The sequence below is a fragment of the Apus apus genome, chromosome 8 (genome assembly GCF_020740795.1).
Source record: "Apus apus isolate bApuApu2 chromosome 8, bApuApu2.pri.cur, whole genome shotgun sequence".
Taxonomy (NCBI): Eukaryota; Metazoa; Chordata; class Aves; order Apodiformes; family Apodidae; genus Apus; species Apus apus.
In genome coordinates this window covers 21,252,106-21,263,294 of record NC_067289.1, presented here as the reverse complement: position 1 = coordinate 21,263,294, position 11,189 = coordinate 21,252,106, and the positions used below count along the sequence as shown (strand labels likewise).

The 11,189-nt window shown below is 43.5% G+C and overlaps 1 long non-coding RNA gene across 2 annotated transcripts; it reads left to right on the top strand.

Moving 5' to 3' along the window:
• Positions 1–344: 344 nt before the first annotated feature.
• LOC127387886 (uncharacterized) lies at positions 345–10,468 on the top strand. 2 transcript variants are annotated; one of them, XR_007890232.1, is made up of 5 exons: positions 345–651; positions 3,446–3,556; positions 3,742–3,872; positions 10,096–10,201; positions 10,353–10,468. It is a non-coding gene; the product is annotated as an uncharacterized LOC127387886 (long non-coding RNA). The 2 variants fall into 2 exon arrangements; XR_007890231.1 differs by having other exon boundaries at positions 10,350–10,468.
• Positions 10,469–11,189: the final 721 nt, after the last annotated feature.

Here is an 11,189-nt window from a genome sequence, read left to right as displayed (position 1 = left end):
TGAAATAGGAGAATGGGGCATGAAATTGCAACCTTAATTTGAGCAGTGAAACTGCTATAGAGCCCACCTTGTTTGCCAGTGCTACTGTTCTGCTGATTGCTGATGGATATACAGATTTTATTTAAATTACAGGATAGCAGAAAACAATGAGTTGCTATCAAAAATCTAAACAGAAGGGTTATCAGGGCTGCCTCCATCAGGACTGGCCAAGATGAAAAAGCACAATGGAGATGTTGGGAGTGAACACCCAAAGAGTACTCAGCTCTGTACAGAACTATGTTTCCTTTTCTTCACTATATCTTCTTAAGACACATTTGCCACCACTATCTCTCTGTCACAAGAGATGCTGTTTCTAATTTTGTATCAGTTAAAACTGATGAACTGTCTATGAGCAAAGGACGTTCTTTTAGAGGGCCCTTTTTTTGCACCTTAAACAGCAATTTCCTCATCTTCACAAAACATTCAGAGGGTGGAAGTTAGAGATACGTAAAGCATTCCATATATAGCCTGTTTTTTGTTGTCATATCCACTTTCTTTGCTCATAAATTTTCTCCAGGGTTGTTTCAGGATGTAGCTGAAGATGCACAGCAGCTCTCCCCACCTGCCCTGCCTGCAGAAATCTTAGATTTGCCCCCTGTGTCTGCATTCAGAGTAAGTGAAACTATTTGGGAAAGAATTACGCACATTGCTTACAACTAATGTGTATGGGTATGGCAAATCAGATGGATACTGAAAGTGCCTGGCTGATATATGTCCATTGTATAAGCATGTGTATATTGTATCTATGCTTACATATCTAGCCTGAAAATTATAAACAGAAAAATGGTGCTTCTAGTAATAATCTGTTTGTTTTCATGTGTATATCTTGGGTTGTGACATGGCTATATATGCCTACTGTGATTGCAGATAATGTGCTTACAAATCATTAGCAGGACAATGCAGTAAACCCTTTGAAGTTTCCTCCAGAGAGTTCAACATCCTTGGGTTAACCAAGGTATCTGAATAGGCAGGGAGGGCAAGGGAAGGGCTGGGCTCGGAGCCTGGAAGAGCACTACAGCAGCAGGAGTTGTTAGTTGATGAGCAGGGAAGTTTTGGTAGGAAGGAAAGCAGATCTGAGCACATTGTCTGTAAAAACTCCCCTTCCAAGCCCTGCTTCCTGCCTGCAAATGAGCCACCCTCTAGTTTTGAAAGACATGAGTCAAATCCCAGTATTCCCAGGGCCTCAGCTCCTGGGGTGAGTTTTGTTGCTTCATTTAGTTAAGCAAACAGGGGAATTTCCTTCTCTCTGCCAAAAAATTGCCTACTTTCCTGCCCCCGTGCAAAGTAGGAACAGGCTCCTAGTTAAACAGGACCAATGTAGATGCAAGCCCTGATTTCAGTCCCAGTGTTGATTAGCAGTGCTCTGTCTCTGCTAAGCCTCTCCCTGATGCCAGTCTCTCATCCCCACCATCACAATCAGCGTTGCAGAAAGAATGAGAGCAACAGGCGAGTTGCAGAAATCAGGTTGATTCTGTTGCCTTTGAGAATTTTAACTTGAATCTGCTGCAGAGAAAAAGAGCTGGGAGAATCTGAAGCAACCACCCAACAAGTTGCTTTGGTTTTTATGTTTCTTTGTGTTAAAAGTGAATCAGTTTTCTTCGGCTTGGAATCTTTTTGAAGGTTAGAGGCAGTGAATTCACAGGGGCACTACTGCCTTACTCAGAAAAGTACCTGTTGCACATCGGAACAGGTTTCACAGCCTCTTTTCTCCTTTTGAAGGCCTCTGCTTCAATCAGGGAGAGGTAATACTGCCAGCCAGCTGACTGCAGGGGCTTTGGATTACGGCTTTTAAAATGCAATACAGGAAGTCCCCAGAATTTTATAAATGTTCCTGAGGCAAGATTTGTAGGAAAAAGCAATAACTTCTGCTTCATTTGCACTTTGGAAATCAAAACAAGCCCCTGAAGGGTAAATTGCATTCCTCATTTTTTCCTCTGCTTTGCTGTCTGTCTCACTGAGGCTGTGTCTGATCCTCACAGCCACATAACAGTTCTACCTCCAGAGATTTGTACATGAGCAACATGGTTCAGTGATGCTCTACATGAAGGCATGACTTGCAAGCATATGAGGAGCTGGAGCTGTGTCTTCAGGCTGACATTTGAGCTGCTGGTGCTTGCCTACATCCCACTAGAAAGAAGTTTGTGAGTTATTGGTTCTGTCCATTGCCTCCTTGGAGCCAGTCCAGGTGAATAATGTGTTGTATGAGGAGAGCCTCCAGAGTCTGACAGCTCTTGTCACGGCTCATGATGGAGTGCATGGAGAGAGGAAAAAATTCCCTAATTCCCTCTGACCTTCATGGTTAGATCTGGCTGAAGGCTGAATGGCTGCATCCTCCCTGGAGCAACAGGCTGCCAGGTCCTCAGAGCTCTGAAGATAAACCATCTGGTGTTCCCTTCCCTTGCTTTTGCCTTTTTCTGAGCTCTGAACCTCTCATTTCAGTTTTTAGGCCTAGAAGCATAATTTTGTTTTCTTTAAAAAGCATACATTTATTAATCAATGCTTAATAATTCACCTATTTCTACGAGGTGGTGTTGCTGTAGACAGTAAAACACGGCATCAAACTGATGGAGATAGGGGGTCTGGGGAGAGTCCTGCCAGCCCAGAGCTCCTGAGAGCTACACTGGGATCTTTGTTGGACTTCTTCTCTGACTTAGCCAAATCATGCAACTTTTCTGCCACAGTGTGTCCCTGTCTTCAAGGGGACCATGAGGTGGAAGAGATCTCGGCACCCGTCTCAACCATAGGCAGATTAAGAAGAATTCATGCCTGAAGAGCACTCTGTGAGAATTGGTTTTTCAGGCTGAATTATTGATGCCTTGACAAACCTCTGTTGGTTTTTTTTGCACAAGGAAGGAATGTAATGAGAAACAGACTGCTTAAAATCTCTACTAATCAGATAATCCATGTACATGGTGCTGCTCCAGACTTAAAATCTCCATGTCTGCATAGAAATAGAGGTGTATGAATGAATGCACACTAATGCATACCTAAATATACATATATTTGAATACCTGCACACAATCTCTGTAATTCCTACCACCATATGATAATCCTGGGTTTTGCTGCATTTAGCAAAATTCTGTTTATTGTGCTTTAAATACTGTGGGACGACATTCTTCCTTAGATGGAGCACTGCTGTGGTTGAGCCAGGGGTCTGTTTTCCATGTAAGATACTCAGTATTAAAGTTTCTTAATATAGGCAAAATATTATTCAAGCAAATGCAATTCACTATTTGATAAGCACATAGCTCTCCAAAATTCCCATCAGGTTCCTTTGCTATTTCTGATAGCCTGGAGCCAGGGGCCCGATATGTGTTTAATGTCTGTTTACACTGACCTGCAGACTCTGCAGTTCTTTTAAAATCTCTTCTATTCACCCTTTTTTTTTTTTTTTTTTTTCCCTCAGAGTCATGTAGGTAGAAGGCATAATGTCCAGTCTGGCTTCCAAAGTTTCTCACCTGATATCTGCTCTGGTGGAGTCTCAGTGGTTACAGTACCGTGCAGAAGTCTTGTAAAGGTAAGAGAAAGTGAGCAGGGTATAAGTCTTGTTTGATCTGGGGTAAGTTATGTATCTTCTCAACAGAAGTGTCAGGTGTGGGAAGCATCAGCTCAAGTAAATATAAAGGCCTTAGGTTGTGTTCAGCTTAAGATGCTACAAATTAATCTAACAGTATCGATGCTTCTTAATTTGTACAACTGCAGAAGGAGCTGTGCTTTATCCTGACATCAGCAAAAAGGTCAGCCCTTGGTCAGCAACACACTCCACTTGTTCACCAGCACAAAGCTGAATGCTTCCAGAGACTCAACTTTTGTGCCCCAAGGAGCATTTTAAGGTATGTGTTACCTGTTTGTGAAATCCAGTATTCAAAAGGCAAAATATATATTTCTGAAGCTATTCTTCCTAGTCATGGTAATGTAACATTCCTGTGACTCAGTTCAGAGTTGTGAGTGCACCGAGCAGAGGGAACACAGCTTGATGCTTGGGCTGTGCCCTTGACTGCTGAAATAATCTAGTCATGACTTGCAAGCTAAGTGTTATGAAATCACTGACACTGGACAAATATGGAACATCTGGCTTGCATCCCTTAAACCACCATTTTTTTGACTGTAAAGAAGCACTCGCAGTAACAGTGATCTGACCTAAAGATTGTAAAGTAAATATACAAGTGTGTAAAGATGCTTATAGACTCTTATAGACTCTAAAGGTGCTTACAGACCTCTGCACTCAAGATGTTGGCAGTTTAATGCCCTGACACTCGGCTGCACAGAGGACCCTGGCAGAAATCGCTGAACTATTGCAGAGGCACAATTTGTGCTCCGAGACTCACCCAGCTAATGGGATTATAGTCAAGCCAGGGAGAAATGTCCTGCCCTTTCAGGAGCTGCTCTTCAGTAATGTAATGAGGGATTTCTTGGAACAAGCACTGCAATGTTAAGAGTGTGACCTTACACTAAAGGAAAGTCATGTTAATGGCTTGTTGATGCTGAATGGGGACAGCCCTGTCGCTCAACTGCCTGCTCCCACTGTTTCCCTTGAACCAGCACTCAACTATCCTTGTCCTGGATGAAAAAACAACTCCACGTACACAGAGAATAGAATTTTTGGCAGTTTGCTGCCTCATTGGAGTTTCCACAAATGTTTTGTTTTTACAGCTGATTTTTGGGATTTGAAATATATGCAAGTGTCTTTGGGACCATGTGTTGGATGCAGTCCTGCCCTCATTTCAGTTGATAGCAAAAGCCAAATGAACTGCAGCAGGAAGAGGCTTGTTTTATGGCTCAATGCCTGGAAATACTGTACTCAACACTGCATGGCTTTCCAAAACTGGATGTGATTGACAGCTCCACTGTAGTGTTTTGTTAGGTTAGATGGCCAAATAATCTGTGCAGAAGCCAAATACATGCATGTTTTCTTCAAAGTTAGTAAAGATGCTTAAAAAAAGCTGGTGAAGAGCTGCCAAATTTTTGGAACACAGAACGTAACGCGCATACAGAAGAGTCAACTCTCTACTGGCATTAAGAGGTGAAACTCTCTCAAAGTTAATAGAAATATTTCAGATAATGCTAGCAGGGAACTTGTCCAGCTGTATTTCAGCTGCTGCCATGCAAAGCCCTGGAGAACCAGGCTTTCTCCAAAGAAACTGCAGGCTCTGTAGTGTCACTAAGTAGGAATATCTATTTATTCTGTCTTCAAACAAAAAGCACATAGAACTCGGACAGATGAGCAAATTCCTCTGCTTCATTAACATTAGCACAATGTTTTAAAGTTATTTACTCTGGCTGGACTTGTAGGTCAAACAGGAGAAAAAGAATCTTGTCTTAAAACTCGAGGAAAAGTACTTTTTACTCCTTTCACCTTGCAACTCTGATGGATTTAAAAGCAAACCTCTGGTAATGTATTTGGGTATTTGTCTAAGCCCATAAAAATAATCTTAGCCTTAGAGGGTTTATAGTCAAATTGTTACCTTGCAGCTCCCTAGGTACGTACAAACTGCTGTCTAGCACCAGTCAAAACGGTGCAATAGTTCATGGACTTAAAAAAACAACAGCTGGGCATGGATGGTAAAATCTGTGACTGCTGTTTGGTTTGTAGCAAGGTGTTTTGCTAATTACACCTGTAAGTACAGAAGGATCTTTTAGTCGTGCACCTTCAGACAAACGTAGGGAACAGAAAAGTGCTCTCCCTGATCCTACTCCTCCCTGATCAGTTTGCTTACAAGCTTTCTCACACTTGTGTGAAATGTTCATGTGGAAGGGGGTTACTGTGGCTCCAGTCCCTCCTGACATTCTCAGCGCATTTTCCAGGCCTGTTTTTCCATCCTGCAGTATAACATTAATTTTGGCAAAATCTTGAGTGAATTAAACCACAACACTGTGATCTCCTTGCTCAACTCATATTTACTGTCTGCCTGATTTATGTTGAAAAAAGGCACTTGGGCAAGCCAATTATCCTGTCTTTTATTTGCCTTGTGCACTGAGCCTTTGGCTACTAGAATTAAATGGGAAAATGCAATTAAAAGCATTAGCTGTAGCAAACATACCACAAAATATCACTATATACTTGACAATGTTGTTCTTCATATTGTTAATCACTGCAGATCTACCTGCACTATCAGATTTCATATATGGATTTTATTTTTCTCAAAAGACTACATTAATTGGAATGAGCAAGTTGCATGCCTACTGCCTAAGGAAAGAAAAGGAAGGTGTCACCATACTGGAAAACCTCACCTGACTTTTCTTGGTGAACTTGGTCTGAATTTGAACTTGAATTGAGCAAACATGATTCAAGCTGCAAAATGTTTGCGGATGCCTAGCCAATGTTGTTAGATAATGTTTTTACATAACCAAGTGTTTGGCTTAGTGAGCCATGGAAATTACTGCATGTAAACAAAGTTGTCTTCAACCGTGATGAAAAGCACAGAGGGGAAGCTCAGGTGATAGGGATCTGGACAGATCCTTCTTACCACACATCTACAGTTCTCAGCAGGGAGCATGGGCTTGTGAGCCACACTGGTGATAAGCCCCTGGGAAGTGCAAATGTCCCTTCCTCTTCATTCCCAAGTTAAAATAAATTATCAAAAAAAGCAAAATTCTTACACAGGATGCAGTTACAGTAAGTTGGAAAGCCAGGAAATGCACTGCTCTTCAACTCAGCACTCAAATTCCTACAGTTATTTCCCTGTGAAAATACTTCTGAGGGAAAAAAATAAATAAAAGGATTAAAAAAGACTGGGATGATATTAACCAAGCAAACCCAGGTTACTTGCTTTATCAGCAAGACTGAGATTCCTAGAATGCCTAGTGCTAATGCCTCTAAAGCTATGGAGCTTTATGGCCACCTTTGTGGTGAGAACAGAATGTATATTTTACATATATGTATAATGTGTATATTTAGACGGAGACAGAGAGAGAGAGAGAAAGAGTCATATGAATTGCTCACAAACCACTTCAAAAATACATCTCTCAACTTCTGGTAGGTACATACCATTGCAAGAGTGCCCCTGCCAGTTTATTGGTAAGACCTGGCAGAAATCCCTGTCACCCTCAGTTTAAACCTTCTCTCTACCTGTGGTTGCCACCAAGAAAGTGCTTCCCTGGAAAACAAATGTCTAAAGCACAAAGAGGTACATGCAGGAGAAATAAGTGGATAACAAAGAAAGATGAATCTGGAGAAGTTAAGCTCTGTGGTGACACATCTGCATCTCCAGTTAGGTGAAGAAGAACAGATAGGCAGCCACCTCTGCAAAGTTACAACAGATCTGTCTGCAAAAAGGTGACTTTTTAATTAGCCAGGGCCTGCATTTCCAGCCCTGCATACTATGCTGCATGCAAACCTGTTAAATCCTATGCATTAAGTCCCAACAATAATAAATATGCAGAAATTCCACGTATGAAGTGGAAGGAAATAGTTTTTAAGGATGGTGGTGCCAGGAGTGGTGATATCTCTGACTGGAAGTTGTTCGATTGCAGCATTTTACCTTTTCTTGGTAGAACTGATAAGGGTTGTAAAACAGTGTATAAAACTTTGCCCAGCTGGACTCATTTCACTTAATGAATGTTAGTCTGGGTGGATCAGAGAGAAAACAATGAAACTTTCTGCACAAAACTTCAGAAAGCACCTGAAAGTACTCTTTCCCTTGATTGGCAGAAAATGTTTTTTTGGCTGGTGAAATTTCCACACCTTTGCTGAAGAGCAAAACGATCCTGATTTGCACTAGTTCCTAATGTTTCCCAAGGTTTGTTTTTCATGGCTTCGTAAGAAGGTTGCACGCCTCCTGCTGACAGTGGCTGCAGGGGGCACGGCAGTTCAGGCTGAGTCAGAAAACAGGCAGGGAGTTTTGGCCAACCTCCTTCCTTATTACTATGAGCAACAGACTCGTTTAATATTTGAAAGACTCTTCACTGAAACCACACTGGGTCATTTCTTTATAAACATTTCAGGGAACAGGAAACAAGCTGAGTGATGGGACAGAGAAGAGGCAGCAGTGCTGTGTGTGCCTTTCCTTGGCTGATTAATTTATTTAAGTCTGAAAGTTTTTACCTTATCTACCTGTGTTGCAGTTTGCCTACTTGAAAGACTATAGTAAAATATCATTTATGGCAGGTTGGTTTGTTCCAGCTGCTGTTCTCCTTGCTCTGGTGTCAGAGGCTGCCTCACCAGCACACTAGACAAAAAAAACCCTATGAATGGGAGGGAAGAAATTTTTATTAAAAGTCTTGTTTAAGTTAGTTTATCCCTATTCAAACCCCACTGTGACAAAGCTCAAGAAATGCTGGGTGTTCATAGGACCTTATGGCAACCTGTTGATGGGGTCTCGGGGCTCCTGATGCATCAGCCATGGGCCCACAGCCCCTCAGGACAACATCTGTCTTTGTTGGCTGCAGCAGACTGTGGTTAAGGTCCTAAAATGCCAATCTGTCAATCTTCTTTACTAAAGAGCTAAGCCCCTCCGTTTTTGTGAAGAGTATAATATTCTCAGAGGACTCCCCACGTGTGCAGCAGCCTGGGTGCTGTAGGACACCATCAAGGAAGAGAAGAACAAACCTGCTCAGTTACTGCAAAAGCCAGATCACCACAGGGTGTTTGTGTGCTAAAATCCTTGCCTTGAACAAACATTGGTGACATTCTGGTGAGCTGGCAGGTTGTGCCATGTCTTGCACAGGCAGGCTATAGAAATCTTATAGCTGAAGTTACAGGCATGAAGCTGAGCACTGGGCTGGCCATGAATCCTGGCCTTGGGCTGCTCCAGCTCCTGCTCCAGCAAAAGAGGGAATCTCCAGGCAAACTAGCTGTTTGGATAGAATTCACAATCCCTTTCTGCAAGCTGAAATGAGGAAATGCCCTCATTGTTTTGTCTCGCTGTTTTTGAAGAGCTGGCACAGGCCCAGGTGCCCTTCAGGAGGGAAAGGAGAAGTGACACAGGCGGTGGAATTCCCCACAGCCCCGCCTGGGAGTCAACAGCCGCCCCTGCCCAGGCGAATTTTGCGACTGCTGAGGCCAGTGGAGGCATGAAAGCCTAACCCAGATGATCTCCAGCCTCTGCTGATTTTCTGAACCTCTCTTTCTCCTCACAAATGCCTTTCTTCCCACACAGTAAAGATCCCCTGGCTCCTGAGATGTTACTCAGGGAAAGGATTAAGTATTAACAGAACAAGCACCTTCTGCTTTAATATGCTTTTCTTCCGGAAAAACTGACTGCAAAATTTCCTTATTGATCCTAGCACATATTAACTTCTAATGACTTCTGTGCCCTGATTGACTTGGAAGTCGAAAAATAGTTGACTTTGCTCCCAACTCTAGCTCTGGAAACCGAGGTTGGGTCCAGTTGAGTTGCTTGGACTCAGTGAAAGTTGGTGACTCCTGTCACCAGAAACAAAGAGGTGCTGAGTTAACCCTGCTGCCCTTAACTGACTACAGGTTAGTAAACAAGTCTGTTGAGGAAGTTTTAGGAGGAAGAACACCCAGCTGTGCTGGCTCTGCTGAGTTAATATGCAAACAGTAAACGACTTTTCACAGCTCAGGAGATACTGTTCTGGGCAGGCACAGGAGAGGTGCCGTGATGTGGATAAACTCTGCTCAGGATAAAGCTGCATTTCAAAGTGACACAGAACTAATTTAGACTTGGGGTTTACAGTTTGAAGTAAAGGGCCGAAGAGCTGGGATGTGTGGCTGATGTCAGTAAGCACGTGCATCTGCCTCAAGGTGACGGGTTATCAGACCTCTTTAGGCTTTGATTCAACAGATACACCCTTGGAAACTCACTCAGGCGAGAAGATACTAGCCCAGGAAATCAAGATGATGACATTCATCAAAACAGAAGGCCTGGGCCCAAATTCACGTAAAGAGCATTTTAGTCTGATTATTTGCCTAGAACTGAGCAGATTGTACAAGGCCTGAACTAAGCAGCTGGTTCTTTGTGCTTGAACCAGGCTTGGACTGTGCCTCCAGTGCATTGCAGTGGCTGTGAAATAACAAACAGCACCTTCCCTCCCTTGAGGGAGGTACTGGTATGATGTTTTGAAAGTCTGGTAAGCTCTGTTCCACTTCTGCAGGTAAAATGGCAACACAGCATGGGACTGCAAAAGGAAATGCCAAAGTTTTTGAAGGCTCAGCACCAGGCACAGCCCCTGACCCCTCATCTCTGGCTGTGGCAGGGAGGTGAGATGGCATTTCTGACGGGGGCCTTTGCATGCTTTTTAGCATGTTTTTGGGGTGGGGAGGAAAAAAAACCCTCAGAAGCAGCTGGAGCTAAAGGTAGGCTGCTGCCTTGTGGCACCTTTCTTACTCACGGGTTTTGTAACCCCAGCAGGTTAGCGTGGCAGGGATGACAGCGCTGGAGCAGATGATGCAACGGCAGCTAATGCAGCGTGGAGCGTGTGGCTGGATGGTGAAAAACGCCAAAGGTAATTAATCTGATTGCTAAAATAACCCAAAGCTCAGCTGATGATTACTGCCAAGTAACCCTGGCTCCTACAGGCCCCTGAGGAGAGCATCAGGGCTGCTTTGGAGTGGGGCTCTGGGAAAGGCCCCCTCCTCCTCCCGGCGTCAGGAGCAGGGTGCACAAGGCCTGTAAAAATCAACTTTTTCTGATGATGAGTTGCCTTATGCACCATTAAAAGAACAAAAATGCCACAGCCCTAGAGCAGAAACACCCCGCTTCTCCATGTATGATCCCTGAGAGAAGTGCAACCATTTCCAGGGGCACTCACAGGTCTTCCTAGATATTGAGAGATGTGGTAATGCCTCCACACATCCCTCCGGGACAAAGTCAGATGTGTAAGAAGGTGATGGTGATAGCCCTGCATGGGTGGCCACAGAGGGACCCGAATAACCACACCCCAAAACCTCTTTGTAAACTCTGACCGACTGGCAGAGAGACTGCCTGAAAAAACTCCTTATGGCAAGTGCCAAGGACTGGAAGTGATTCATGCTGAGGAACGGTTCTCAGGTGCTGAGGCGTTTTTTTTGTAAAAAAGAGGAGTGTTTTCCCATGAGGCTTATGCCTTGTCCATGCATGAATTCACAAGTCAGGGGCTGCGTTGCCACGTATGTTTTGGTGCAGTTCCCGCAATAACGCTTTCGGTTTTGTAGCGTGTTTTCAGAAACGTGCTGGGCTTTTTCAAGCGAGTCTTTGTTTTAAATGCTC